Genomic DNA, 6,000 nt, shown 5'->3' on the forward strand with positions numbered 1-6,000 from the left:
GTCAGAAACAAAGACAGTCGTGTGTGTTAATCACTGACGTCACGTTAATAGTAAGAACCCGGTTTTTATTACAGTTTAATATTAGTTCCTGAGTACCGTTAGCATGCTGGCTAAAGCTAAAGCCGTCTTACCCGCTCAGTGCAGCGGAGAGCTAGCGAAGTCTACGCCCAGGGTCGGCTCGTCCGCCTCGTCTGGACTCTCCGGTCAGAAAAAGGAAAAAAAGTAGGTGTGGCGGTTAAAACGGAACCGGGCTTACGGGAGGAGAGCGTCGTGGTGATTCGAACCGAGTCGAAGGATTGTAAAGTTGCGGTTGTCGAGCTCCGTTTCTCAGCAGATATGAGATGCGCGCGCCCTGGCATGAAGAAAAGGAGGAGATTGACTTGACTCCACAGCAGTACCCTGAACGCGCCAGCGGCAGGCAGCCCTATGGGAGCTGCGTTCACGGACTGTCGGAACACTCAGTACCGTCGAGCCTCGTGCTTTGCACTGATTTTTAACACATCCAGACTTTTCCTTCCAACACAAGTCTTAGGTATATCAGCTGAATTTACCTTTCACTAACATTTATCTAATTTCTTAGTAATGACTAAGTTTCATGCTTCATTTGTTTCCATACCATCTTTATTTATAAAGCACATTTAAAAACAACATAATTAATCATAATAATAATAAAGCCCTTTATTGCTTCATTTATTTATAACATGACAGCTGACCAAAATGCTGTACACAGGGAAGCTCCATAGTAAAAGACTGAATACAACAAAGTGAGACAGAATCGGGTTAAAAGAATCACAACAATAATGGAATCGAAACAACAAAAAAACATAAGAAACCATATTATCTGGAACTAGTTTAGAAATAGTTTAGAATTATTTTGTTAATCTCTTCTTACTAAACTTTGAGAATAATTTAATCTAGATGCAATCCAATGATTGTGTCATTCTTTATACCTACAAGTAATCTGGGATTGACATGAATAAGCATTAGTTTTAATTCACCAGTTTGTATCAATGAACTTCATTCGCTCGTTCATTCGTTCGTTCATTCATTCATATTGTTTCTTATGACAACTTAATGACATAGTTACCACGCCTAATTCTACTGTCTTGGATTAAAGTGTGTTTGGTGTTAGCGTTATAAACTACTATCTCATCAATGGTGGATAGCTTTTTAAATAACCTCATTTGCCAAACAAACAGAGATGTGAAGTTTATGGAATAACATTTGCCTGAACAGATGTGAAACTATAGCCCTTTTTACAAGACACCCCGTGCCGGCAACTCAGCATAGTATTACTGCAACGGTGTGTCTTAAAAATGCGCCATACAGGTGTAACACCACATTCTACAACGCATCACACGTTGTGACTCTAGAGGGCGGTGTCGAATTCTGTTGCGTCCCCACATATTGGCGTTACAGAAGAAGATGCTACTTTACAACCATAAGCTACGTGAACTGACTTTGAGGAAACTGACCATGATGGATATTAAATCAAGTGTTTCATGTTTTTTGCAAACAAACGTGACATTAAATGCAGCAATAACTTTTAACAGGAAAAGTGTGCTAATGTTAAAGAGGGATTGCATTTAATGTCACGTTTGTCTGAAAAAAACAATAAACACTTTATTTAATGTTCATCCGCGACACAGCCCGTTTACCATCGACGTATAGCATCTTCTTCTTTTATGCCAATTTGGGGCGTACAGATGCAACAGAAGTCAACACTGCCCCCTAGAGTCACAACACATCAAGGGTCACAGAATTTGGTGCAACACTGGTATGGCGATGCGCAAATTTTGCTACATTTGTTCCGCCACGCTTGTTGCAGTAATTGTCAGTCTTGTGAACACTGATTGTGCCTTGGCGCAACAGAGGGAGGGGTCACGACGACATGAGGAGTTACCGCCAAGCTCCGACCGACAACTTTATTGAAAATTAAAGTAAACACGGCCGTTAGTTTTGCTTTTTGAACAAAATCTGCTGAGATGGCAAACTGGCGTGCTGCAACTCTCCAGGAGCTTCTCTCCATTAGAGCTGGAGCTCAGATTACCAGAGACAGGGACTCTGGAGGACAGACATGTTTAGGAGTGGCTGGTTAAACAACCTTGCAGTGCAGAGACAGACCCCATACCCCCTTTATACCACCATCCCCTAATCGCCACATTACCGCCACGGTCTGACCACTTATAAATGACCTAAGCCTCCCTGACGCCGCCACGGCGTTGCAGCAGATTGACGGCTTCTGATAAACTGAGTTTATTTAAATTAACAGCATAACACTTTGACTAGCTGTTAGCCCATCAATCACACAGGACATAAACTCTATTTCACCAGTGAGAGTCAGCTTAAGAAACTATCTAAATGTGAGATGGTACTTATTTAAATATCTTGTACATAAAATAATTAAAAAGTGCATAATTTCTGTAACTTATTTTCGTCAAGATAAAGTTTAATGGTAAAAAATGGTAAATGGCCTGTATTTGATATAGCGCCTTCTAGAGTCCTGGAACCCCCCAAGGTGCTTTACAACACAAACAGTCATTCACCCATTCACACACACGTGGTGATGAGCTACGATGTAGCCACAGCTGCCCTGGGGCGCACTGACAGAGGGGAGGCTGCCGAGCACTGGCGCCACCGGTCCCTCCGACCACCACCAGCAGGCAACGTGGGTTAAGTGTCTTGCCCAAGGACACAACGACAGTGACAGACTGAGCGGGGCTCGAACCTGCAACCTTCCGATTACGGGGCGAGCACTCAACTCCTGTGCCACCGTCGCCCAGGTTAGCCTAATTTAGCATAATGCTAGGTGATGTTAGCTTTGCTAAATCAGTCATTCCAGACTAAAATAAAACAAAAACACGTTTTTTTTTACTATTTTATTTCCACAAAGACTTTTTTATGAAAATTTAAAATCAAAACAACAGAAGTCATTTGAAAAAAGACCGGCAGTCTGATCTAAATTCATAGAAGAAAAATAGAAGTAAATCGTTCACAGCATGTTTTTAGTCTTTCTGTAACACACACACACACACACACACGCATAGTTGAGTCTATTATGCAACATGGACCATACCACGCTGCCTCATAGATGTGATGGAGCAGAAAAATCTAAATCTATTTAGTTCTAACGGGTAAACGTCTCAGTTATCTGCATAATTTTAATTAAGGTCACGTTTTTAATGTGTAGCACATATTCAGCATGTGGCCACACACCCTCACGCTGCAGGGAATGAAGGGGAAATATACTTGTTCTATCAGAACTATGATGTTTTTCTGAAATGTCCATCTTCCTTCAGGTTCTTGTTCACCCCTCAAAACGTGGAGTTCACTGCGAGTCCGTGAAGGGAGCATTCAGCAGACAGCGCGCCACGGCCAAATTGAAAAGGAGCCCTTCTTTCTCTGAAAGCAGCCAATCACGTCTCAGTTTGGGGGATTATTCAAATCAAAGATGATGTCACCTCTTGCAAGTCACCCTACTCTCTAGTCCGAGTTTCTCCCAGTTGTCGGTTGCCCTCCCCCCCAGGCACCCACAGCCCTTTCTCTCAACTGTTCAAACTCTTTTCTTCCATTCACCATGGCTGACTGCACACACACACACACACACACACACACACACACACACACACACACACACACACACACACACACACACACACACACACACACACACACACACACACACACACACACACACACACACACACACACACACACACACACACACACACACATGCATCAAGTTGCCTGCATTGTCCCTTTTCAGCGTTACTGTTGCATCAGGACTTTGGAATTTCTAGTTTTTTTCCAAACTTGTTGATTGTACCATGAAGATTATTTTTAATCCTTCATTATCTAAAAAACAAACAAACAGATATTCCTACAAATTATTCAGCTTTCATATCTTAAAAGTCAAATTCCAACGAGGCCAGATTGAATTGTGCGCCTGCTCGTCTGAGACGGTGAATCTAAGATTTGGAATAACAGCTTCCATCCACTCGGAGACAGAAATGAGCAGCATGGATTTTATTTAGGCAACGTGTTTTCACCCAGCGGTAATTAGCTGGCAAAGGGCGTCGCTTCATCTCTCACAGATCTTTTGTTTCTGCACGCTGCGCTCCTCTCCAGAGCAGAGACAGTCTGGGTGGGCACGCCGCCCGTCTGCTGCTCTGCAGGCTCAGCTCCCAGCAGCCGCCTGCCGCTGTCCAACGTGAGCCAGGCTTTTGTGTGCTGCTCTGTTCTGGACGAGCGTCCTTTCATGTCAAACCCTGTTGTGCACTCTTGGTTTTTCACTAGCAGGAAGATTAGATAGTGAGGCTCTTTGTTTGTATTCAGGGTGGAAAGGTATTGCACAAATGTGAAAACCCAGCCTCTCCTGTTGGTTTCCAGAGCAACAGGATGCCTTTTGCGTTCCCCTGACTGACAGATGAACCTGACGATTGTTTACAGGAATGCACCTTTAGTGAACCGCCTTTCCCTGCCGTTCGTTTAGCCGGAGTACGGCGAAATGTTTCTTTTTATTTCACACTTATGATGTTTTAGGCCAGGGACAGGGTTAGGATAACATGAGTACATACAAAATGTATATTGATTAAATTAATAAAAAGAAAAAATAGGATCGGGGTAGGGAACCTGACCTAATCCACCAGAATCCTGAATTGAGGAGCGCCACAGGGCTGTGTGCTCAGCTCAGACCTCTTTACCATCTGTACCCATAACTGCATCAGCAGCCACCCCTTCAAATCTGTGACTTCTCTGGGACTCTTCAGGGCCAAGAATCAGACCTACCTCAGACAGGAGGTCCGACAACAGGCTGAGTGGTGTTTGGAAACCAGGTTCAGACCACACAGGCCCCATTCCTCACTAGAGGTGGACGCCAGGTTCAGACCACACAGGCCCCATTCTTCACTAGAGGTGGACGCCAGGGCACCTACATGATCGGAGATTCTGAACACCTGAAGCTTGGTGAGGAGAGCACAGCTGAGTATCTTCGTTTCTGACAGCATGAAGGAGAGTAAAAGATCTCAAAAGCAACATGCTACTTCCATTTCTAAAGAAATCAAATGAAATGAAGATTACCAACATTGCCAGCACCCAGACCTGATGATCACTACCAGACCTGATCACTACCAGACCTGATGATCACTACAAGACCTGATGATCACTACCAGACCTGATCACTACCAGACCTGATGATCACTACCAGACCTGATCACTACCAGACCTGATCACTACCAGACCTGATGATCACTACAAGACCTGATGATCACTACCAGACCTGATCCCTACCAGACCTGATGATCACTACCAGACCTGATGATCACTACCAGACCTGATGATCACTACCAGACCTGATGATCACTACCAGACCTGATGACTACCAGACCTGATGATCACTACCAGACCTGATGATCACTACCAGACCTGATCACTACCAGACCTGATCACTACCAGACCTGATGATCACTACAAGACCTGATGATCACTACCAGACCTGATCCCTACCAGACCTGATGATCACTACCAGACCTGATCCCTACCAGACCTGATGATCACTACCAGACCTGATGATCACTACCAGACCTGATGACTACCAGACCTGATCACTACCAGACCTGATGATCACTACCAGACCTGATCACTACCAGACCTGATGATCACTACCAGACCTGATGATCACTACCAGACCTGATGATCACTACCAGACCTGATGACTACCAGACCTGATGATCACTACCAGACCTGATGATCACTACCAGACCTGATGATCACTACCAGACCTGATCACTACCAGACCTGATCACTACCAGACCTGATCACTACCAGACCTGATGATCACTACAAGACCTGATGATCACTACCAGACCTGATCCCTACCAGACCTGATGATCACTACCAGACCTGATCCCTACCAGACCTGATGATCACTACCAGACCTGATGATCACTACCAGACCTGATGACTACCAGACCTGATGACTACCAGACCTGATCACTACCA

At 44.5% G+C, this 6,000-nt stretch overlaps 1 protein-coding gene across 1 annotated transcript in view; it reads right to left on the reverse strand.

The window, feature by feature from the left end:
• prr36b (proline rich 36b) overlaps nt 1–949 on the reverse strand; it is a 33,570-nt gene extending 32,621 nt beyond the window's left edge. Inside the window, exon 1 of the mRNA XM_015976690.3 lies at nt 132–949. The gene's annotated coding sequence lies outside the window, so the exon portion shown is untranslated. The remainder of the gene's footprint in view (nt 1–131) is intronic.
• Nucleotides 950–6,000: the final 5,051 nt, after the last annotated feature.

This window comes from Nothobranchius furzeri, chromosome 12 (assembly GCF_043380555.1).
Source record: "Nothobranchius furzeri strain GRZ-AD chromosome 12, NfurGRZ-RIMD1, whole genome shotgun sequence".
NCBI lineage: Eukaryota > Metazoa > Chordata > Actinopteri > Cyprinodontiformes > Nothobranchiidae > Nothobranchius > Nothobranchius furzeri.